Source organism: Ricinus communis, chromosome 3 (genome assembly GCF_019578655.1).
Source record: "Ricinus communis isolate WT05 ecotype wild-type chromosome 3, ASM1957865v1, whole genome shotgun sequence".
Classification (NCBI taxonomy): domain Eukaryota; kingdom Viridiplantae; phylum Streptophyta; class Magnoliopsida; order Malpighiales; family Euphorbiaceae; genus Ricinus; species Ricinus communis.
The window spans coordinates 21,103,845-21,130,348 of NC_063258.1; positions in this window are offsets into that span (position 1 = coordinate 21,103,845).

Consider the following 26,504-nt stretch of genomic DNA (forward strand, 5'->3'; position numbering starts at 1 on the left):
AAACCCGTCAAAATAGTGTAATTGCTAGTTTAAGAAAACAGCCTCGTAGAAGGGGTAAAGTTTTTAACATGAGAAAACAACCTCGTAAGAGGAGTATATTTATAAATATTAGAAAACAATCCTGTAATATGGTGAAATTTATGAACTTTAGAAAATAATCCCGTAATTTTGGTAGATTTATGAGTATGATAAAATAACCCCTTAAATGGGTTAAATTTATAATATGAGAAAAAAACCCCGTAAAAGGAGTATATTTGTCAAAATAAGAAAATAACCCCGTAAAACGTTTATATTTATGAATATGAGAAAACAACCCCATAATAGTGCTAATAATTTAATATGAGAAAATGACCCCGTAAAAGTGGTATATTTATGAACAAGAAAATAAGACCCTAAAACGTGTATATTTATAAAACTGAGAAAACAACCGCGTAAAAGTAGTGTAATTGCGAGTGCAAGAAAATAATCTCGTAGTAGGGGTAAGTCTTTTAATATGAGATAACAACCCCGTAAGAGGGGTATATTTATAAATATTAGTATACAACCTCGTAATACGGGGATATTTATCAAACGGAAAAAATAATCCCGTAATTTTGGTATATTTGTGAGTACGAGAAAATAGCCCCTTCAATGGGTTAATTTTATAATATGAGAAAACAACCCCGTAAAAGGGGTATACTTGTCAATATAAGAAAATAACCCCGTAAAAAAGTTGTATATTTATCTATATAAGAAAATAATTCCGTAAAAGGTGTATATTTATGAATATGAGAAAACAACCCCACAAAAGTAGTGTAATTGCAAGTCTGAGAAAACAACCTCGTAGAAGGGGTAAAATTTATAGTATGAGAAAACAACCCCGTAGAGGGATATATTTAGAAATATTAGAAAATAACTCCATAATACGGGGATATTTATCGATTAGAGAAAATAATCCCGTAATTTTGGTATATTTGTGAGTATGAGAAAACAACCCCTTGAATGTCAACATAAGAGAATAACCCGTAAAACATAGATATTTATGAATTTGAGAAAACAACACTATAATAGTCTTAATAATTTAATATGAGAAAATGACCCCGTAAAATGTGTATATTTACGAATTAAAAAAACAACCCCATAAAAGTAGTGTAACTACTAGTATTTGAAAACAGGCTCGTAGAATTAGTAAATTTTTTAATATGAGAAAACGACCCCGTAATACGGGGATTTTTATCAATCGGAAAAAATAACCCCATAATTTTGGCATATTTATGAGTATGAGAAAACAACCACGTAATATAAGAAAATAACCACCGTAAAACGGGTATATTTATGAATTTGAGGAAATAACCCTGTAAAATAGTGTAATTGCGAGTCTGAGAAAAAACAGCCTTGTACAAGAGGTAAATTTTTTAATATGAGAAAAACCCCGTACTACCAGAATATTTATCAATTAAAGATAGTAACCCCGTAATTTTGGTATATTTGTGAGTGTGAGAAAACAACCCCTTAAATGGGTTATTTTATAATATGAGAAAACAAACTCGTAAAAAGGGTATATTTGTCCATATAAGAAATTACCTGTAAAATGTGTGTATTTATAAATTTGAGAAAACAACACCAGAATAGTGCTAATAGTTTAATATGAGATAACGACCCTGTAAAAGTAGTACATTTCTTAATATAAGAAAATAACCCCGTAAAATGTGTATATTTATGAATCTGAGAAAACAACACCGTAAAAGTAGTGTAATTGCGAGTCTGAGAAAACAGCCTCGTAGAAGGGATAAATTTTTTAATATGAGAAAACAATCTCGTAATACGGGGATATTTATCAATCGGAGAAAATAACTCCGTAATTTTGGTATTTTTGTGAGTATGAGAATACGACCCCCGTGCTGCGGCACTCCGCCACCACCATATTTGATTCCTCCATAGCCTTTTCCTAACAATCTATTAGTCCCAATACATGTTTTGTATGTGGGCAAATGTCGAGTTCCTATATTGCATACCCATATTAGTGGAATTCAATGATGTTGTTGTCCTATATTTTGCCTTTATGCCTCCTTTAGGGCAATCAGTGGTTGTAAGACTCTCTGACACTGCCATTCATGTTCATATCCCAAGAGGGAACCCTTGAGACCCTGATGTTGTCCTTAAATGGGTTAATTTTATAAATTTGTCAGTATAAGAAAATAACCCCGTAAAAGTGGTATATTTACTAATATGATAAAACAAACCCGTAAAAATAGTATAATTGTTAGTTTGAGAAAACAGCTTCGCAGAAGGAGTAAATTTTTTAATGTGAGAAAACAACCCTGTAATACAGGGATATTTATTAATCGGAGAAAATAACCCCGTAATTTTGGTATATTTGTGAGTACGAAAAAATAATCCCTTAATAGTGCTAATAATCTAATATGAGAAAACGACCCCTAAAAATGGTATATTTATCAATAATAAGAAAATAACCCCATAAAACGTGTATATTTATGAATCTCAGAAAACAACCCCGTAAAAGTAGTGTAATTACGAGTCTGAGAAAACAACCTTGTCAAAGAGGTAAATTTTTAATATGAGAAAACAACCCCCTAATACGGGGATATTTATTAATCGGAGAAAATAACTGCGTAATTTTAGTGTATTTGAGAGTATGAGAAAACAACCCCTTAAATGGGTTAATTTTATAATATGAGAAAACAATCCCGTAAAAGGGGCAGATTTGTTTATATAAGAAAAAAACCCCATAAAATGTGGATATTTATAAATTTGAGAAAACAACATCGTAAAAGTTGTCACGACCCACTTTGGGGGCCCGTGACCGGCACTAGGGAATGGGTAGGCTTAAGGCCACCGAAACCCGTAGTAAGCCTTACCAACCCGCAAATCCATATATACAATTAACCAAATATAAAGTAGTCATAATTGTCTTGCATAATACATCATCATACTACCAACAGGAGTTAGAATAGTTATATAAATTTTAAAATTTCCTACTGCGGACACTCTAGAGTAAAAATGACAAGTATATAAGTACAAGATAATTACAAAAGTCCGAAAAAGAAGAAGTCGGACTGTCTAATGTGCGATGGCGAAGGTCTTTAACTATCACCTGAAAAAAATTACAATTGAGACTGTTAGTCTCAAGAGTGAGATAAAATCAAATAATCTAGAGACTATTGCAATCTTCACAGGAAATATTAATTATTCGAATCCATATATCAAACCCTGAACATAAACAGAAATCATGATGTCATCATACCATAATGAAATAAATAAATAAATAAATAAATAAAAATATCTTTGTTTCTTTTCGGACGAGTGGCTCGCAGAGAACCCTAAACCCCAAATTCTAGTAGCCTTTACTCTTAATCCAACAGTCCGGGCGCCCAGAGAGCAAGCTCGATCAGGTCCTTACCTCCAAACTCAACACTTGAATTCCAAATAAGCCGGCCAGAGAGCATTGCTCGATCGGGACCTTAACTCCGACAATCAATCGAACTCAGCCCTGCAGAGCAATGCTCGATCAGTGCATAAATCCATAATAACCTTATATCCATGATCATTACCGGTAAGACGCCAGTCCCGATGTAACCCATCAGGCGGCATGTTCTACAAGCCACATTTCCCAATTCGCAATCATCAATATAATAAATATCATTATCTGATGAACTCAACCAACACATATCGAAATAAAGATTAAAAATTTAAGGTAAAACAACGTGAAATTGTGAGGGGAAAAATAATAACGTTTATCTTATTATAACATACTAATAATAATATTTATATTATTTCAAATATTAATAATCAAGTGAAATCATTTATTTTGCAATACTAATAATCATATTATGCATAAACTTTCAAAATAGCATATTAAATCAGACTTAGCAATAGTGCAATGATTAAATGACTTTAACTCACAGATCTAACGCTGTTCAGCCCTCCTACGCCTCGGGTGGAGTCAAGTGAAGGTCAATTATCTAATAACAAAAGACATACAATTAATAGACATTCAAAATTTTTCCTAAACTTAGACCCTAAGGTCGACCGCCTAGAATTAAATTGGACTCGAGGATTCTACCGAAATTTGATGAACCTCCCCTAAATTACGGATATTTACCCCCCGTGAAATGGGTCCAGGACTGCCAAAACATATCGGACATGCCGGAATTAATAATGTGAGCCGGGCCACAAGAATCGCACTAATTTTTTCCCGACTCCAAAACACCACAACCCAAACAATTTAATTTGATTTATTTTTAAACTACCCAACACAAGCAATTAATAGCCATAATAACTTTCTAATATTATAACAAAATTTTCGAGTCTAATAAAATTATACCGAGTTAAAATTGAAATATTTCACGCGTCCGGAAAACACCGGGGTCCGGGCTTCACCGCCAACAAAGGTCGAATTTAAATCCGGAGCTCTACGCCAAGCCTGCTGCGGGGAGTCCTAAGTACAAGTGTTTTGGTGATCGGGCCGGAAAGTCACGCTCACGCGACACTTCCCAAGGCCGGCAAGGATTTTCCGACGGAGGAGGGTTGCTTCCGGTTTTTGGGGATGGGGAGTCCGATTCCCGCCGGCTTATGGAAAGGACGCCGCAGGAGGTCGAACCGACACGGCGCCTCCCCAGCCTTTGGTCGACGTCGGCGGCCGGAAGGAGCGGGAGGACGGCCAAGGAGATGTGAACGGGGAACAGTACGGAGGGAGAAGGAAGGAAAAGGAGAAGGAGAGGGAAGGGGAGGGAGGAAGGAAAAGAGAGAGAGGGAGGAGAAAAAGGAGATTTTTTTTTTAAATATATATATATATATATATATATATATATATATAGAATTATTATTATTATTACAACTAAGGGTGTTACAAAAGTATTGTAATTGCGATTTGAGAAAATAGCCTCGTAAAAGGGAAATTTTATAATATAAGAAAACAACTCCGTTAGAGGGGTATATTTATAAATATTAGAAAATAACCCTGTAATACGGGAATAATTATCAATCGGACAAAATAACCTCGTAATTTTCGTATATTAGTGAATATGAGAAAACAACCCCTTAAATATGTTAATTTTATAATATGAGAGAACAACCCCGTAAAACGGGTATATTTGTCGATATAAGAAAATAACCCTGTAAAACGTGTATATTTATGAATTTGAGAAACAACCCCATAATCGTGCTAATAATTTAATATGAGAAAACGACCCCATAAAAGTGGTATATTTATCAATATAAGAAAATAACTCCGTAAAACATGTATATTTATGAATATGAGAAAATAACCCCGTAAAAGTAGTGTACTTGTGAGTCTGAGGAAACAGCTTCGTAAAGGGGGTAAATTTTTTAATATGAGAAAGCAACCCCGTAATGCGGAGATATTTATCAATTGGAGGAAATAACCCCGTAATTTTGGTATATTCGTGAGTATGAGAAAATAACCCCTTAAAGGGATTAATTTTATAATATGAGAAAACAAACCTCTAAAAGGGGTATATTTGTCAATATAAGATAATAATCCCGTAAAACATGTATATTTATTAATATAAGAAAATAACCCCATAAAACGTGTATATTTATAAATTTCAGAAAACAACGCCAGTATAGGGCTAATAATTTAATATGAGAAAACGACCACGTAATTGTAGTATATTTATCAATATATGAAAATAACTCCGTAAAAAATATTTATTTATGAATATGAGAAAATAACCCCGTAAAAATAGTGTAATTGCAAGTCTGAGGAAATAGCCCCATAGAGGGGGTAAATTTTTTTATATGCGAAAACAACTCCGTAATTCAAGGATATTTGTCAATCGGAGAAAATGACCCTGTAATTTTGGTATATTTATGAGTATGAGAAAACAACCCTTTAAATGGGTTAATTTTATAATTTGAGAAAAAAATCTCGAAAGAGGGGTATATTTGTCAGTATAAGAAAATAAGCCCGTAAAGTGGTATATTTATACATATAACAAAATAACCCTGTGAAACATGTATATTTATGAGTATGAGAAAACAATCCCATAAAAGTTGTGTAATTGCGAGTCTTAGAAAATATCCTCGTAGAAGGGGTAAATTTTTTAATATGAGAAAACAATCTTGTAATGCAGGGATATTTATCAATCGGAGAAAATGACCCCGTAATTTTGGTATATTTGTGAGTATGAGAAAACAACCCCTTAAATCGGTTAATTTTATAATATGAGAAAGCAACCCCGTAAAAGACGTATATTTGTCTATATAAGAAAATAATCCCGTACAATGTGTATATTTATAAATTTGAGAAAACAACCCCATAATAATGTTGATAATTTAATACGAGAAAATGACCTTATAAAAAAGTGGTATATTTCTCAGTATAAGAAAATGACCCTGTAAAGGTGGTATATTTCTCAATATAAGAAAATAATCACGTAAAACGTGAATATTTATGAGTATGAGAAAACAACACGTAAAAGTAGTATAATTGCGAGTATGAGAAAACAACCCCGTAAGAGGGGTATATTTATAAATATTAAAAAACAATCCCGTAATACGAGGATATTTATCAATTGGAGAAAATAACCCCGTAATTTTGGTATATTTGGAGTATGAGAAAACAACCCCTTAAATGGATTAATTTTATAATATGGGAAAACAAGCCCGTAAAAGGGATATATTTATCGATATAAGAAAATAACTCCATAAAATGTGAATGTGTATATTTATGAATCTGAGAAAAGAACCCGTCAAAGTAGTGTAATTATGAGTCTGAAGAAATAGCCTCGTAGAGGGGATAAATTTTTTAATATGAGAAAACAACCCCGTAACACGGGGGTATTTATCAATCGGAGAAAATAACCCCATTATTTTGGTATACTTGTTAGCATGAGAAAACAATTCCTTAAATGGGTTAATTTTATAATATGAGATAACAACCCTATAAAAGGGGTATATTTGTCAATATAAGAAAATAACCATGTAAAACATGTTTACTTGTTAATATAAGAAAATAACCCCCTAAAACGTATATATTGATGGAATTGAGAAAATAACCCCATAATAGTGCTAATAATTTAATATAAAAAAACGACCACGTAAAAGTGATATATTTATCAATATAAGAAAATAAACCCTGTAAAAGTAGTGTAATTGCGAGTCTGAGAAAACATCCTCGTAGAAGGGGTAAGTTTTTAATATGAGAGAATAACCCCATAATTTTGGTGTATTTGTGAGTATGAGAAAACAACCCCTTAAATAAGTTAATTTTATAATATGAGAAAATAATCCCGTAAATGAGGTAGATTTGTCGATATAAGAAAATAACCACAAAAAATTTGTATATTTATGAATCTCAGAAAATAACACCGTAGAAGGGGTAAATCTTTTAATATGAGAAAACAACCCCATTAGAGGGGTGTATTTATAAATATGAAAACAACCCCGTAATACGGGGATAATTATCAATCGGAGAAAATAACCCCTTAATTTTGGTATATTTGTGAGTATGAGAAAACAACCCCTTAAATATGTTAATTTTATAATTTGAGAAAAGCACCCCGTAAAAGGGGTATATTTGTCGATATAAGAAAATAATTTCGTAAAACGTGTAAATTTATGAATTTGAGAACAACCCCATAATGGTGCTAATAATTTAATATATGAGAACAACCCCGTAAAATTGTTATATTATCAATATAAGAAAATAACTCCATAAAACGTGTATATTTATGAATCTGAGGAAATAACCCTGTAAAAATAGTATAATTGTGTGTCTGAGGAGACAACATCGTAGAAGGGGTAAATTTTTTAATATGAGAAAACAACACCGTAATATGGGGATATTGATCAATCGGAGAAGATAACCTCGTAATTTTTGTATATTTGTGAGTATGAAAAATAACACCTTAAATGGGTTAATTATATAGTATAAGAAAACAACCCGTAAAAGGGTATATTTGTCAATATAAGAAAATAACCCTGTAAAATGTGTATATTTATTAATATAAGAAAACAGCCCTATAAAACGTGTATATTTATAAATTTAAGAAAACAACCCCATAATAGTGCTAATAAATTAATTTGAGAAAAGGACCCCGTAAAAGTAGTATATTTATCAATATAAGAAAATAACCCCGTAAAATGTGTATATTTATTAATCTCAGAAAAATACCCCGTAAAAGTAGTGTAATTGCAAGTTTGAGAAAACAGCCTCATGGAAGTGGTAAATTTTTAATATGAGAAAACAACCCCTTAATACGGAAATATTTATAAATGAGATAAAATAACCCCGTGATTTTGGTGTATTTGTGAGTATGAGAAAACAACCCCTTAAATGGGATAATTTTATAATATGAGAAAACAACCCCGTAAAAGTGGTATATTTATCAATAAAATATAATAACCTCGTAAAACGTGTGTATTTATAAATTTGAGAAAACAATCCCGTAAAAGTAGTGTAATTGCGAGTCCAAGAAAACAGCCTCGTATAACGGGTAAATTTTTTAATATGAGAAAACAACCTAGTAGAAAGGGTAAATTTTTTAATATGAGAAAACAATCCCGTAAGAATTGTATATTTATAAATATTAGAAAACAACCCCGTAATACAGGAAAATTTATTAATAGGAGAAAATAACCCTATAATTTTGGTATATTTGTGAGTATGAGAAAACAACCCCGTAAATGGGTTAATTTTATAATATGAGAAAACAACCCCGTGAAACGAGTATATTTATCAATATAAGAAAATAACCCCGTAAACGTGTATATTTATCATTATAAGAAAATAACCGCATAAAACGTGTATATTTATGAATTTTAGAAAACAACCCCATAGTAGTGCTAATAATTTAATATGAGAAAACAACCCCGTAAAAGTAGTATATTTATCAATATAAGAAAATAACCCCACAAAATGTGTATATTTATGAATCGGAGAAAAATACCCCGTAAAAGTAGTGTAATTGCGATTCTGAGAAAATAGCCTCGTGGAAGTGGTAAATTTTTAAAATGAGAAAACAACCCTCTAATACGTGTATATTTATCAATATAAGAAAATAACCCCGTAAAATGTATACATTTATGAATTTTAGAAAATAACTCTAGAATGGTGCTAATAATTTAATGTGAGAAAATGACCCAGTAAAAGTGGTATATGTATCACTATAAGAAAATAACCTCGTAAAACGTGTATATTTATGAATCTGAGAAAACAACCCTATAAAAGTAGTGTAATTGCGAGACTGAGAAAACATTCTCATAGAAAGGGTAAATTTTTTAATATGACAGAACAATCTCGTAATACGGGGATATTTAACAATCAGAGAAAATAACCTTGTAATTTTAATATATTTGTGAGCATGAGAAAGCTGTCACGACCCCACTGTGGGCCCGTGACCGGCACTAGGGAATGGGTAGGCTTAAGGCCACCGAAACTCGTAGTAAGCCTGACACTCACTGATTTAAACAAATCGCATCTCAAATTAATATTATTAAAACCACAAATTATCTTAAATGCTACACTCTACATAAATACTTCGGTCTGCCAGATAAACTAGGCGAGACTTGAAACGCAGAAAATTTACAACTGATACATCTACTATTACTACTGCAGAGAATCTAAGATTTACCAATTTACATACCAAATCAAATACATCACCCGATGATGAAGGAGTCGGGTTATCAATAAGAGTCATGGAGAACTAACAAATACGAATCAAAAAAACATAAATGGAGACTGTCAGTCTCGAGAGTGAGTTAAAATCATATATCTAAAACAGTTTCCAACATTTCAATATCACATTCATTTAATTTTAAAAATAATTAATAAATCACGCGAACCATACGTGTCATGTTAAAACATATGTGTCATGCCATGCTTAAACAAAATTTATTCCACATGCAACGGGACGGAGTACTTCAAAGATAACCCTAATCCCAACTCTAACATCTCGATTTATTTCAACACTTATGTCTCAACTAACCTCAACTCTAACATCTCAAACCTCTCATTCCAACAGGACTGGCGCCCAGAGAGCAAAGCTCGACCAGGGACCTTACCTCCAGTCCGGTCACTTAACTCTCAAATTTTAGCCTTCGGCTCTCTTATCCAATAAGACTGGCTCCCAGAGAGCATAGCTCGACCAGGGACCTTACCTCCAGTCTGGTCACTTAAATTTCCAAATAAGCCGGCGCCCAGAGAGCAATGCTCGACCAAGGACCTTTACTCCGGCAACCACACTCTACTAAGCCCAGAGAGCGATGCTCGACCAGGGCAGGTCCTAATCTTTCTTTCTCAAAATTTTTACCTCTTTACCCTTTTCCTATCTCTCTCATATTATATTGGAACACTCATCCAACTCCTATGTTCTACTGCCGTCCCATCCTGAGTCATCATGCAATATTAAAATTGGTGATAAAGGAAAAACATATTTAAATAGTAATTAAAAGCATCATGAAAATAATGATAATAATTAAATGAAAAATTAAAATTGCAAATGAATAATCACAGAGCAAATCAAATTTTATGCATGACACGTGCAATAGTGCAATGATTAAATGACTTTAACTCACATGATCATCTAATCACAGAAACAATTTATCAAAACGCTGAAACAATCGATCATTAATCCTAGGTCTAGACTCCTAGATCGACTGTCTAAGAATCTCGACTCGGAGAATTCTACCGAAATCCCAGAACCTCCCCTACAACACGAACATTACCCCCCAGTAAAAACGGGTCCAGGACCCTGCCGGAAAAACACTCCAAATATCCAACAATTTAAACAACGGAGTCGGGTCCCCAAACTTCACTATTTCCGACTTCGCCACACAAAGACAAAATACGAGGCAGGCAAACTGACAGACAATTATTTTTGACTCACAATATCATCAAATACACAATATAATCCAATAGACACAATTAAACCAAGAATTTCTAAAATTAACGGGCCAAAGAAAATTACCAAACGCCGGCCGGCCGACTCGGCCCGGCCACGGAGTCCGATCGACGATCCGAACACACCATCGGACTCACAACGACGCTACCGATGACGATCCCTACTTCCGATTTTTCGATCCGACACCCGATCATCCGGAGAGATTTGCGGACGATCTCGACCGTCGATTTGTAAACGGAGCCCGATCGCCACAAAACCGGTGCCATCGCGAAGCTTGAGCTGAGGAGAGTCGGGATACATCCTCCGATCGTCCATCCTCCACCGGAGCTCACGGAAAAACCGTAAAATACTACCGCCACCACTTCGCCAACTCTCCTCCGCCACTAAAACCGACGCCGCCGCCAAAAGGAAGTTTCCTCCAAGGGGAGCCGATCGCCACCGAGATCGGCCGAACAGCCTCAAAGCCGCCGCCACACGCCGCGCGATTCCACCACGCCGCTTCAAGACGCCGCCTGCCCAGCCCGCGCCCGAGTTCGCCACCGACGCGCACTCTTCTCTCTCTCTTCCGTACACTCTCTCTCTCTCTCTTCCTTCTTCCCCGATTTTCTTTCCTTTCAATATCGACATTAGGCCCCCGAACTTTTCCTTATTGCAATTTGGTCCCTCAACTTCTTAATTACTTACAATTTCATCCTGCAGAATTCCAATTTGACCCCCAAACTTCTTTTTAGCCTTTCAATTAAGCCCCTAGCTATTTAATTTGGGCCAAATCCGAATTATTGAAAATACACAATTACAAAAATACCCCTGACTGACATATTTATTTACAAAAATACCAAGCTCACAAATTTCCATTAAAACCCCATAAAAATAACATTATACTTTCAATCTTTATTCCCAAAATAAATTTCCAATTTAGTCCTAACATACAATTAAATTAAATAATCAATTTCCAACTTAAAATTTAATACTACTAATCAATTATAATACCAATTTTCCCAAAATTCTTTTATAAATATCCTTTACAATTCTACCATAATTTTCCAATATATAATTTTACTTATATAAATATGCATGTGGAAAAAAAATTTGAATAACCAAAATATAATCATTTCTCAAATAGTTTACTTAATTAACTCCTTAAAAATCAAACTAATTGGATATGAAAAATAACTCATTTATTTATCTAACATGAACATTCAAAATTTGTATTTAAATCATTCCAATTAAACCGAATAAAAAATAAAGCTAAAATTAACTTAAATAACAACTCATTATTAAATATATAAAAATTCCGGGTGTTACAAAAGCAACTCCTTAAAACGGTTAATTTTATAATATGAAAAAACAACCTCGTAGAAGTGGTATATTTGCCAATATAAGAAAATAACCCCGTAAAAGTGGTATATTTATCAATATAACAAAATAACGCTATAAAACGTGTATAGTTATGAATTTGAGAAAACAACCCCGTAAAAGTAGTGTAATTGCGAGTCTGAGAAAATAGCTTTGTAGAAGGGGTTCATTTTTTAATATGAGAAAGCAACCCCATAATACGAGGATATTTATCACTAGGAGAAAATAACCCCGTACTTTTGATATATTTGTGAGTATGAGAAAACAACTCCTTAAATGGATAATTTTATAAAATGAGAAAACAATCTCGTAAAAGGGGTATATTTGTCGATATAAGAAAACATCCCCATAAAACATGTATATTTATGAATTTGAGAAAACAACCCCATAATAGTGCTAATAATTTAATATGAAAAAGACAACCCCGTAAAATTGGTATATTTATCAATATAAGAAAGTAACCCCGTAAAATGTGTATACTTATGAATCTGAGAAAATAACCCCATAAAAGTTATGTAATTGCGCGTATGAGAAAATAGCCTCGTACTAGGGGTAAATTTTTAATATGAGAAAATAACCCCATCATATGGGAATATTTATCAATCGGAGAAAACAACCCCATAATTTTGGTATATTTAACGTATGAGAAAACAACCCCTTAAATGGGTTAATTTTATAATATGAGAAAACAACCCAGTAAAAGGGGTATATTTGTCAACATAAGAAAATAACCCCATAAAACGTGTATATTTATAAAATTGAGAATACAACACCGTAAAACATGTATATTTATGAATCTAAGAAAACAACCCTGTAAAAGTAGTGTAATTGCGAGTCTAAGAAAATAGCCTCGTACAATGGGTATATTTTTTAATATGAGAAAACAGCCTCGTCGAAGGTATAGAGATATTTATGAATCTGAGGAAATAATCCCGTAATTGTAGTATATTTATGAGTCTGAGAAAAAAATCTTTAAATGGGTTAATTTTATAATATGAGAAAATAACCCTGTAAAATATGTATATTTATGAATATGAGAAAACAACCTAATAATAGTGCTAATAATTTAATATGAGAAAACGACTCCGAAAAAGTGGTATATTCATCAATATAAGAAAATAACCCCGTAAAATGTGTATATTTATGAATCTGAGAAAACAACCTCGTAAAAGTAGTGTAATTGCGAGTCTGAGAAAACAGCCTCGTAGAAGGGGTAAATTTTAATATGAGAAAACAACCCCATAACACAGGGATATTTATCAACTTGAGAAAAAAACCTCATAATTTTGGAGTATTAGTGAGTATGAGAAAACAACCCCTTAAATGGTTTAATTTAATAATATGAGAAAACAATCCTGTAAAAGGGGTATATTTGTATATTTAAGAAAATAACCCCGTAAAACACGTATATTTATGAATTTGAGAAAACAAACACGTAAAAGTAGTGTAATTGCGAGTCTGAGAAAACAGTCTCTTAGAAGGGGCAAATTTTTTAATATGAAAAAATAACCCCGTAATACAGGAATATTTATCAATCGTAGAAAATAACCCCGTAATTTTAGTATATTTGTTAGTATGAGAAAATAACTCCTTAAATGGGTTAATTTTATAATATGAGAAAACAACCCTGTAAAAGGGGCATATTTGTCAATATAAAAAAAAACCTTGTAAAGTGGTATATTTATATATATAAAAAAATAATCCCATAAAACGTGTATATTTATGAATATGAAAAAACAACCCCGTAAAAGTAGTGTAATTGTGAGTCTAAGAAAATAGCCTCGTAGAAGGGGTAAATTTTTAATATGAGAAAACAACCCCGTAATACAGGGATATTTATCAATCGGAGAAAACAACCCCGTAATTTTGGCATATTTGTGAGTATGAGAAAACAATCCCTTAAATGGGTTATTTTTATACTATGAGAAAACAACCTCGTATAAGTCATATATTTGCCAATATAAGAAAATAACCTCGTAAAACGTGTATATTTATGATTTTGAGAAAACTAACACTAAAATAGTGCTAATAATTTAGTATGAGAAAATAATCCCGTAAAAGTTGTATATTTATGAATATAAGAAAATAACTCCGTAAAAATGTGTATATTTATGAACCTCAGAAAACAACCCCGTAAAAGTATTGTAATTGCGAGTATAAGAAAACAGCCTCGAAGAACGGGGATATTTATGAATCTAAGGAAATAAAAGTATGAAAAAACAACCCTTTAAATAGATTAATTTTATAATATGAGAAAACAACCCTGTAAAAGGAGTATATTTGTCGATATAACAAAATATCTTTGTAAAACATATATATTTATGAATTTGAGAAAACAACCATATAATAGTGCTAATAATTTAATATGACAAAATGATCCCGTAAAAGTGGTATATTTGTCAATATAAAAAAATAACCCCGTAAAATATGTATATTCATGAATCTGCAAAAATAATCCCGTAAAAGTAGTGTAATTGCGAGTCTGAGAAAACAGCCTCGTAGAAGGGATAAATTTCTTAATATGAGAAACAACCCCCTAATACGAAGATATTTATCAACTGGATAAAATAACCCCGTAATTTGGTCTATTTGTGAGTAGGGGAAAACAACCCCTTAAATGGGTTAATTTTATAATATGAGAAGAAAACCCCATAAAAGGTGTATATTTGTGTTATAAGAAAATAACCTTATAAAACGTGTATATTTATGAATATGAGAAAACAACCCCATAAAAGTAGTGTAATTGCGAGTTTGAGAAAACAGCCTCGTAGAAGGGATAAATTTTTTAATATGAGAAAAAAACCATAATAATGCTAATAATTTAATATGAGAAAATAACTCGGTAAAAGTGGTATATTTATGAATATAAAAAAATAACCCCGTAAAACGTGTATATTATGAATATGAAAAAACAACCCCGTCAAAGTAGTGTAATTGCTAGTTTAAGAAAATAGCCTCGTAGAAGGGGTAAATTGTTTAACATGAGAAAACAACCTCGTAAGAGGAGTATATTTATAAATATTAGAAAACAATCCTATAACAAGGTGAATTTATGAACTAGAGAAAATAATCCCGTAATTTTGATATATTTATGAGTATGATAAAACAACCCCTTAAATGGGTTAATTTTATAATATGAGAAAACAACCCCGTAAAAGGGGTTTATTTGTCAAAATAAGAAAATAACCCCGTAAAATGTTTATATTTATAAATATAAGAAAACAACCCCATAATAGTGCTAATAATTTAATATGAGAAAATGACCCCATAAAAGTGATATATTTATCAATAAGAAAATAATATCCTAAAACATGTATATTTATAAATCTGAGAAAACAACCGCGTAAAAGTAGTGTAATTGCGAGTGTAAAAAAAACCTCGTAGAAGGGGTAAATCTTTTAATATAAGATAACAACCCCGTAAGAGCTGTATATTTATAAATATTACTAAACAACCCCGTAATATGGGGATATTTATCAATCGGAGAAAATAATCCCATAATTTTGGTATATTTGTGAGTACAAGAAAACAACCCCTTAAATGGGTTAATTTTATAATATGAGAAAACAATCCCGTGAAAGGGGTATACTTGTCAATATAAGAAAATAACCCCATAAAAAAGTTGTATTTTTATCTATATAAGAAAATAATTCCGTAAAATGTGTATATTTATGAATATGAGAAAACAACCTCGTAAAAGTAGTGTAATTGCAAGTATGAGAAAACAGCCTCGTAGAAGGGGTAAAATTTATAATATGAGAAAACAACCACGTAGAGGGGTATATTTAGAAATATTAGAAAACAACCCCGTAATACGGGGATATTTATCGATCAGAGAAAATAATCCTGTAATTTTGGTATATTTGTGAGTATGAGAAAACAACCCCTTAAATGGGTAAATTTTATAATATGAGAAAACAATCCCATAAAAGGGGTATATTTATCAACATTAGAGAATAACCCCGTAAGACATAGATATTTATGAATTTGAGAAAACAATACTATAATAGTGCTAATAATTTAGTATGAAAAAATGACCCCGTAAAACGTGTATATTTATGAATTTGAAAAAACAACCCCATAAAAGTAGTGTAATTGCCAGTATGTGAAAATAGCCTTGTAACACCCGAAATTTTTATATATTTAATAATGAGTTTTTATTTAAGTTAATTTTAGCTTTATTTTTATTCGGTTTAATTGGAATGATTTAAATACAAATTTTGAATGTTCATGTTAGATAAATAAATGAGTTATTTTCCATATCCAATTAGTTTGTTTTTTAAGGAGTTAATTAAGTAAACTATTTGAGAAATAATTATATTTTGGTTATTCAAATTTTCCCAAATGCATATTTATATAAGTAAAATTATATATTGGAAATTTATTTTGGAATAAGGATTGAAAGTATAATGTTATTTTTATGGGGTTTTAATGGAAATTTGTGAGCTTGGTATTTTTGTAAATAAATATGTCGGTTAAGGGTATTTTTGTAATTGTGTATTTTCAATAATTCGGATTTGGCTAAATAGTTAGGGGCTTAATTGAAAGGCTAAAAAGAAGTTTGGGGGTTCAATTGGAATTCTGCAGGATGAGATTGTAAGTAATTAAGGAAGTTGAGGGACCAAATTGTAATAAGGAAACGTTCGGGGGCCTAATGTCGATATTGAAAGGAAAGAAAATCGGGGAGAGAGAAAAGAAAGAAGGAAGAAGAAGGAAGGGAAGAAAGGGAGGAGAGAGGGGCGCCGGAAGGAGCGCACGCCAACCGCGAGCACGATGGTGGCGGTGGAGGGCGCAAAGAAGGCAGCCGGTGGCCTTCCGGCCGATCTTGGTGGCGATCGGCTCCCCTTGGAGAGAGCTTCCTTTTAGCGGAGAGTTCAGCGAAATGGAGGCAGCCGAGGTTTTTCAACTTTTCCGGCGAGCTCCGACGGAGGATGGACGATCGGAGGACATATCCCAACACTCCTCAGCTCAAGCTTCGCGATGGCACCGGTTTGGTGGCGATCGGGCTCCGTTTGCAAATCGACGGTCGAGATCGTCCGCAAATCTCTCCGGATGATACGGTGTCAGATCAGAAAATCAGAAGAGGGGATCATCGTCAGCGCTGAGTCCGATGGTGTGTCCAGATCGTCAATCAGACTCCGGCGGCTGGAGGCGAGTCGACTGAGCGTCTCGATAATTTTTCTCTGGCCGTTGATCTTAGAAATCCTTTGATTTTAAATTTGTGTTTATTGGGTTATATTGAGTATTTAATGATATTTGTGAGTCATAAATAATTGTCCGCCAGTTTGCTTGCCTCAGATTTTGTGTGGTCGGAAATAGTGAAGTTTGGGGACCCGACTCTCGTTGTTTAAATTGTTGGATATTTGAAGTGTTCTTCTGGCAGGTCCTGGACCCGTTTTTACAGGGGGTAATGTTCGTGTTGTAGGGAGGTTCACGGATTTTCAGTAGAATTCTCCGAGTCGAGATTCTTTGAGTCACCCCAGGAGTCTAGACCTAGGATTAAAGATCGATTGTTTCAGCGTTTTGATAAATTATTTTCCGTGATTAGATGATCTGTCTGTTCGGCTCGCTCCAACTGAGGCACCGGAGCAGAGCTAGGAGGTCGCCCAATTCTGTGAGTTAAAGTCATTTAATCATTGCACTATTGCTAAGTTTGATTTTAATATGCTATTTTGAAAGTTCATGCTTAATATGGTTATTAGTATCGCAACGTAAATAATTTCACTGAATTATTCATTATTAAAGGTAATATAAGTATTATTATAGTAATGTTATGATAATACCAAATATAATTAGTTTTCCATATGAGTTGCCTGATGTCTTACTCTTAATTGTTAATTGTTATTTTGATATGGTTGAATGATTTCATTATACAATGATATTTATTATATGTGATGATTTCGATTTGGGGATGTGGCTTTCGTAGAACATGCCGCCTGATGGGTTACATCAGATCGCGCGCACTCTAAGAATGATCATGGACATGTAATCAGATTTTTTATGGGTTTGCCCTGGTCGAGCATGGCTCTCTGGGCTGATTTGTGTAAATTGTCGGAGGTAAGGTCCCTGGTCGAGCATTGCTCTCGGGGCGCCAGTCTTATTGGATTAAGAGAGCCAAAATGGCTGTTAGAATTTGGGGTTAGGGTTCTACTGAGCCACTCGTCCCGTAAAAGTAAAAATATATTTTTATTTATTCATTTATTTATTTATTATGGTATGATTATAATATGGATTGTATTTACGTGCATGGTTGATATATTGATTCGAATGATTAATATTTTCTGTGAAGAAAGTAATAGGGTATGATTATAGTATGATTGGTATTTATGTGCATGGTTTGATATACTGATTTGAACAATCTATGTTTTCTGAGAAGAATGCAAGAGTCCCCAGATTATTTGATTTTAACTCACTCTCGAGACTGACAGTCTCATTTTTACTGTTTTTCAGATTCGTGACTGTTAGTCCTCTCGCGACTCTTATTCAGTAACCCGACTCCTTCATCATCGGGTGATGTATTTGAGTTGGTATGTAAATTGGTAAATCTTAGATTCTCCGTAGTAGTAATTAGTAGATGTATCAGTTGTAAATTTTCTGAGTTTCAGGTCTCGCCTAGTTTTTCTGGCAGACCGAAGTATTTATGTAGAATGTAGCTGTTAAGATAAATTGTGGCTTTAATAATATTAATTTGAGATGAGATTTGTTTAAATCAGTGAGTGTCAGGCTTACTACGGGTTTCGGTGGCCTTAAGCCTACCCATTCCCTAGTGCCGGTCACGGGCCCACGGGTGGGGTAGTGACAAAGTTGGTATCAAAGCTTAGGTTTAGATTTCCTTCGACCTAAGTTAAGATTTTTCTTGGTACTGCGGAGTTAGGATCATGTCTGTCTTGTTGTTTTCATTGACTCCAATGTCTCAGCCTTCACTGTTAGAGAGTCAGTCTTTCCTTTCTTGTAAGCTTGTCCTTGGTGCTGTGTTGAGAATGAGCGCTGTAGCGATGGGAAGATCCGCCGCCGATAGACTCGGCCGCTTTAAGTGATTAGTGCAGTCCGCCTTTAGAAGCTTTGATTATGGTTTCGATGGTGGGCACTGCAGTCAGTTTTACTGTAGAGCATGGTTACAGTCGTGTCATGGACTGCCTCATCATCGCATCAGGCATCGTCTTATTGAGTAGCGCCGAAGGTAGTGCCGGGGAAGTCGAGTAGATGTCAGAGCTTTATGGTTGAGTTGGTGATTGTAAGAAGCTTAAGAAAGGTGGCAGGAGTGTTTTCGGATGCTCGGAAATCCAGAGAAACTTAAGCGAACATTATTTATTTTTCTAAGTAGAACAAGTGTTTTAAAACACAATATTGCGCCCAGTCCCGTAAGAATGCATATGGCATTTCACTGTTAGGCATACATAAATTCATTTTAGGACATGCATCATACATCATGCATTGCAACCCTTGGTGATAGGGGCATCATCACCCTGGTGCGCGATATTGTAGAATTTTATATAAAGAAATGGCTAGAGTTTTATGATTTTATAAAAGTATTTTTCCAAGATAATAAAGCATTTATCAGTGATGATTATGAGGTAAATAAATAAGTAAAATTTTTTTTAAGTAAATTGCGATAGCTTGGGAATTCTCTGGATGACGAGCTGAGTTGTTAAGAGAGTAAGTCTGTGGAGCTGCAGGCCGCATGTTAAATAATAAAGGAGGCTTCTGGATTTCAGTCAATGAGAAATCTTGTGTCAGGATGGCATGGTTTATATCGGTTGATGCGATCAGATGGATGTTATATCGAGGATGATGTAGTGTGGATGTTAAGGATTTTTCTGTTCGTCCAAGGGACATGTCATTAGGAAGGAAATTTGGTGAGTGGATTTTTTTGGCAGGATCAGAGTTGGCCCTTCTTGTGTGGAACCTTTAGTTTTATCGCCAGGTTGGTGAGATGGCATGTAAGTTGGACTTGCCGCCAAGTATTAGTAATGTTCTCTGAGGTCAAATCCAGTTGTTTGTAAGTCTGAGTTGAGGAAGTGTATTTTCGATCTTTTGCTCGTGTTGGACCCTTAGTGTGTGGAAGCAAGTGAAGATTTGGTTTCTGATTAGTAGTAAGTGAGGATCGCGGATTTTCAGGTTCGCCAGTTTTATTTAAGGGTTTTATCGATGAGTCTTGTGGTTTAGTTTAGTTTCTGCCGAGGAAAGTTCCCAAGAAGCCGAGTGGAGATGAGAGGTTCCTAATTAGTTTCAGTCGTAAGTGAAGCCCCTTTTCTTTTAAAATTCGAGGACAAATTTTTTTTTAAGGGGGGGAGAATGTAACACCCGAAATTTTTATATATTTAATAATGAGTTTTTATTTAAGTTAATTTTAGCTTTATTTTTATTCAGTTTAATTGGAATGATTTAAATACAAATTTTGAATGTTCATGTTAGATAAATAAATGAGTTATTTTCCATATCCAATTAGTTTGTTTTTTAAGGAGTTAATTAAGTAAACTATTTGAGAAATGATTATATTTTGGTTATTCAAATTTTCCCAAATGCATATTTATATAAGTAAAATTATATATTGGAAATTTATTTTGGAATAAGGATTGAAAGTATAATGTTATTTTTATGGGGTTTTAATGGAAATTTGTGAGCTTGGTATTTTTGTAAATAAATATGTCGGTCAAGGGTATTTTTGTAATTGTGTATTTTCAATAATTCGGATTTGGCTCAAATTAAATAGTTAGGGGCTTAATTGAAAGGCTAAAAAGAAGTTTGGGGGTTAAATTGGAATTCTGCAGGATGAGATTGTAAGTAATTAAGGAAGTTGAGGGACCAAATTGTAATAAGAACAAGTTCGGGGGCCTAATGTCGATATTGAAAGGAAAGAAAATCGGGGAGAGAGAAAAGAAAGAAGGAAGAAGAAGGAAGGGAAGAAAGGGAGGAGAGAGGGGCGCCGGCCCATGGTGGACTGACCGGAGGCCGGGCCGAGGGCGCTGACGTCAAGGAGCGCACGCCAACCATGAGCACGATGGTGGCGGTGGAGGTACCGGCAGTCGCAAGAAGGCAGCGGCTTCCGGGCGGCATTCCGGCCATTTCCGGCCGATCTTGGTGGTGATCGGCTCCCCTTGGAGAGAGCTTCCTTTTGGCGGCAACGGCGTCGATTTTGGTGGCCGGAGGAGAGAGTTCTGGCGAAATGGAGGCAACCGAGGTTTTTCAGCTTTTTCGGCGAGCTTCGGCGGAGGATGGACGATCGGAGGACATATCCCGACTCTCCTTAGCTCAAGCTTCGCGATGGCACCGGTTTGGTGGCGATCGGGCTCCGTTTGCAAATCGACGGTCGAGATCGTCTGCAAATCTCTCCGGATGATCGGGTGTTAGATCGGAAAATCGGAAGCGGGAATCATCATCAGCGCGTCGTTGTGAGTCCGATGGTGTGTCTAGATCGTCGATCGGACTCCAACGGCCGGAGGCGAGTCGACCGAGCGTCTCGGTAATTTTTCTCTGGCCGTTGATCTTAGAAATCCTTTGATTTTAAATTTGTGTTTATTGGGTTATATTGAGTATTTGATGATATTTGTGAGTCATAAATAATTGTCTGTCAGTTTGCTTGCCTCGTATTTTGTGCTGTGTGTCAGAGTCGGGAAATAGTGAAGTTTGGGGACCCGACTCCCGTTGTTTAAATTGTTGGATATTTGAAGTGTTCTTCTGGCAGGTCCTGGACCCATTTTTACGGGGGGTAATGTTCGTGTTGTAGGGGAGGTTCTGCCGGATTTTCGGTAGAATTCTCCTGAGTCGAGATTCTTTGATAGTCAGTCCTAGGAGTCTAGACCTAGGATTAAAGATCGATTGTTTCAGCGTTTTGATAAATTGTTTTCCGTGATTAGATGATCTGTCTGTTCGGCTCGCTCCAACTGAGGCACCGGAGCAGAGCTAGGAGGTCGCCCAATTCTGTGAGTTAAAGTCATTTAATCATTGCACTATTGCTAAGTTTGATTTTAATATGCTATTTTGAAAGTTCATTGTAACACCCGGAATTTTTATATATTTAATAATGAGTTTTTATTTAAGTTAATTTTAGCTTCATTATTATTGGGTTTAATTTGAAATGATTTAATGAAAAATTTAATATTAATCAAATAAATGAGTTATTTTCTATACCCAATTAGTTTGAAATTTTAAGAAATTATTCAAGTAAATTATTTGAGAAATCATTATATTTTGGCTATTCAAATTTTCCCAAATGCATATTTATGTAAGTAAAATTATATATTGGAAAATTTTGGAAGAAATTATAAAGGATGTTTTTATAAAAGAATTTTGGGAAAATTGGTATTATAATTGATTAGTAGTATTAAATTTTGAGTTGGAAATTGATTATTTAATTTAATTGTGTGTTAGGACTAAATTGAAAATTTATTTTGGAATAAGGATTGAAAGTATAATGTTATTTTTATGGGGTTTTAATGGAAATTTGTGAGCTTGGTATTTTTGTAAATAAATATGCTCGTGGGGGTATTTTTGTAATTGTGTATTTTCAATAATTCGGATTTGGCCCAAATTAAATAGTTAGGGGCTTAATTGAAAGGCTAAAAAGAAGTTTGGGGGTTAAATTAGAATTCTGCAGGATGGAATTGTAAGTAATTAAGAAAGTTGAAGGATCAAATTGTAATAAGGAAAAGTTCAGGGGTCAAATGTCGATATTGAAAGGAATGGAAATCGGGGAGAGAGAAAAGAAAGAAGGAAGAAGAAGAAAGGGAGGAGAGAGCGGCGTCGGTTTTGGTGGCCGGAGGAGAGAGTTCCGGCGAAGTGGAGGCAGCCGCATTTTTGGGCTTTTCCGGCGAGCTCCAGCGGAGGATGGATGATCGGAGGATGTATCCCGACTCTCCTCGGCTCAAGCTTCGCGATGGCACCAGTTTGGTAGCGATCGGGCTTCGTTTCCGAATCGACGGTCGAGATCGTCCGCAAATCTCTCCGGATGATCGGGTGTCAGATCGGAAAATCGGAAGGAGATCGCCTTCGTCGTTGAGTCCGATGGTGTGTTCGGATCGCCGATCGGACTCCCGGCCGGAAGTAGTCGACCGAGCGATCGAGCGCCCTGTAATTATCTTTGGCCCGTTAATTTTGGAATTCTTGGTTTAATTGTGTCTAATGGTTTATATTGAGTACTTGATGATATTTGTGAGTCAAAATAATTGTCCGCCGTTGCCCGCCTTGTGTTTTGCTGTGGCGAGTCGGAAATAGTGAAGTTTGGAGACCCGACTCCGTTGTTTAAATTGTTGGATATTTGGAGTGTTTTTCCGGCAGTCCTGGACCCGTTTTTACGGGGGGTAATGTTCGTGTTGTAAGGGAGGTTCACGGATTTTCTAGAATTCTCCGAGTCGAGATTCTGCATACAACATGTGAATCTAGACCTAGGATCTATTGTAATTGTTTCATCATTTTGATAAATTGTTTAACGTGACTAGATTGTCAGTTCGTTCGGCTCGCTCCTACCGAGGCACCGGAGCAGAGCTAGGAGGTCGCCAAACCTGTGAGTTAAAGTCATATATCGCTTACGCACGTGTCATGCATAAAATTTGATTTGCTACTGTGAATATTTATTTGCAATTTCAATTTTTCATTTAATTATTATTATTATCATTTGCATGATGCTTTTAATTACGATTTAAATATGATTTTCCTTTATTACCAATTTTAATATTGCATGATGACTCAGGATGGGACGGCAGTAGAACATAGGAGTTGGATGAGTGTCCCAATATAATCTGAGAGAGATAGGGAAAGGGTAAAGAGGTAAAAATTTTAAGAAAGAAAGATTAGGACCTGCCCTGGTCGAGCATCGCTCTCTGGGCTTAGTAGAGTGACGTTGCCGGAGTAAAGGTCCCTGGTCGAGCATTGCTCTCTGGGCGCCGACTTATTTGGAAATTTAAGTGACCAGACTGGAGGTAAGGTCCCTGGTCGAGCTAAGCTCTCTGGGCGCCAGTCTTATTGGATAAGAGAGCCGAAAGGCTAAGGCTGAGAGTTAAGTGACCGAACTGGAGGTAAGGTCCCCGGTCGAGCTTTGCTCTCTGGGCGCCAGTCCTGTTGGAATGAGAGGTTTGAGATGATAGAGTTGAGGTTAGTTGAGACATAAGTGTTGAAATAATCGAGATTTTAGAGTTGGGATTAGAGTTCTACTGAAGTACTCCGTCCCGTTGCATGTGGAATAATTTTTGTTTAAGCATGGCATGACACATATGTCTTAACATGACACGTATGGTTCGCGTGATTTATTAATTATTTTAAAATTAAATAAGGTGCAGCACTAATTTAATACCCGAATTTTTTCTTTTAACAATGATAATATTAATAATAATTAATAAACGAGTTTTTATTTAAAATAATTTTACTTTATTTTTATTTGGTTTCAATTGGAATGACTTAAATGGAAATTTTAATGCTAGACAAATAAGGGAGTTATTTTCTATATCCAATTAGTTTGATTTTTAAGAAATTAATTAAGTAAATTCTTTGGGAAATGAATTATATTTTTGGTTATTCAAAGTTTTGCCCCAAATGAATATTATTTAAATTAAATTCTATATTTGAGAGTTATGGAAGAATTAGTAAAGGATATTTTATAAAAGAATTATTGGAGAAAAGGGCATTTTAATTAGCTAATTGATACGAACTCGAACCGGATACGTTCAAACACCAAGATAAGTAATGGTGAGAAAATCAAACTGATAAACGCTCTCCCTATTTAAGAGGAAGCACCCTTACCAATAAGTTCGAATTTGTCGCTCCAAGATCTAACTTGAAAGTTTGCAATTGATTATGGAACTAACAAACTTAGCAATAGAACTACTAAGCCCTTTAGTTATAAATAGATGAAGAATGTTCAAACAACTCAAGAAACTAATAAAAAGTTAATTGATTGATCAAACATGTAGATGTGAAACTAAATCAAACAAGTTAATTTAATCTCAAGAAATTCAATAAGGAACACCTTAAGGAATAAGAGTTAACAACTCAAATAAAACTTCATTCAGAAATGTATATTGATCTTATGTCCTTTAGCCGAAATACATAGCTCTATTTATAGAGTCTTGAAATGATTCTAACCCTAAAAAGGACTAAGAGATAAGCAATAAAGAATCAAACCCTAAAAGACTTCTAATGTGCGGCTACCTCCTTCTCTAAGCATAAGTGGTGGCTGCCCTAGGGTTAGGTGAGACCTCCAATGCTTCTAGAAACCCTAATGTGCGGCCCAATGCTTCTAGAAACCCTAGGAAAGCCTGTTGACTTTGATCCCTGATCTTTGACCTTGACCTTGTTCCATGACCAGAAGTTTAAGCTTCATTAATAGCAATTAATGTCACTATCTTCAAGGCGTTGTTATCTTCATTAAAAGCACCATCATTAGCCATCTTCAAAACATGCTCCAAGTAAGAATTTAAGGCTTGCTTGAACTTTTTACTCCTTGCTCGTGTCATTGGTCCTCCATAGGATAGTGGATCCATGCTAGTTGACTTAGATGCATCCTTGGTTGCATCACTAATGGTGTTGATTTAATTGCAAAGTAGTTAGCAAATTGATTAATTAAGTTAATTAAGTGTTAGAATTAAAGTGGTAATTAATTTTGGAATAAGGATTTGACAATATAATTGTTTTAAATTGGGGTTCTCAATGAAAATTTGTATGGTTGGTATTTTTATAATTAAGTGTGTCGGCAAGGGCACTTTGGTAATTTTACATTTAAAAGCAAGAGTAAATAAGTAATTATATATTTTTAATAATTCTAATTTGGCCCAAATTAAATAGTTAGGGGCTTAATTGAAAAGTTAAAGAAAGTTGGAGGGCTAATAAAATTTTTTACAGTAATTAAAAAGTTGAGGGACTAAATGGTAATGAAGAAAGGTTCAGGGACCAATTGCCGATATGTAAGAAAAGAAAGAATGAAAAGAAGAAGAGGATCGATGCGTCGGGAATGAGAGGAAAGGGAGGAGGAAGAAGGATCAGGTCCGTGCAGGTCGTCTGGGGAGCGGCGGAGCTGGCCGACATAGCGGCTGGCGTCGGCGAGTGTAGACGCAGTGGTAGCAACGGCGACAGCAGCAAGCGTGAGGAAGAAGGTAGTGTCTTCCTGACGTTATTCCGGTCGTTTCCAGCATCCTTTGGCGGCGTTTTTGGTCTAAAAATGACCGGTGAGTTGAGGGTTTTCTTTTGGGAGCAGCGACATCGCAAATGGTGGTCGGAGTTAGTAGTTGCAGTGGGGAGAGAAAGTGTAACGCCTATATTTTCTCATCATCCATGTTATGTGCATTTACATTT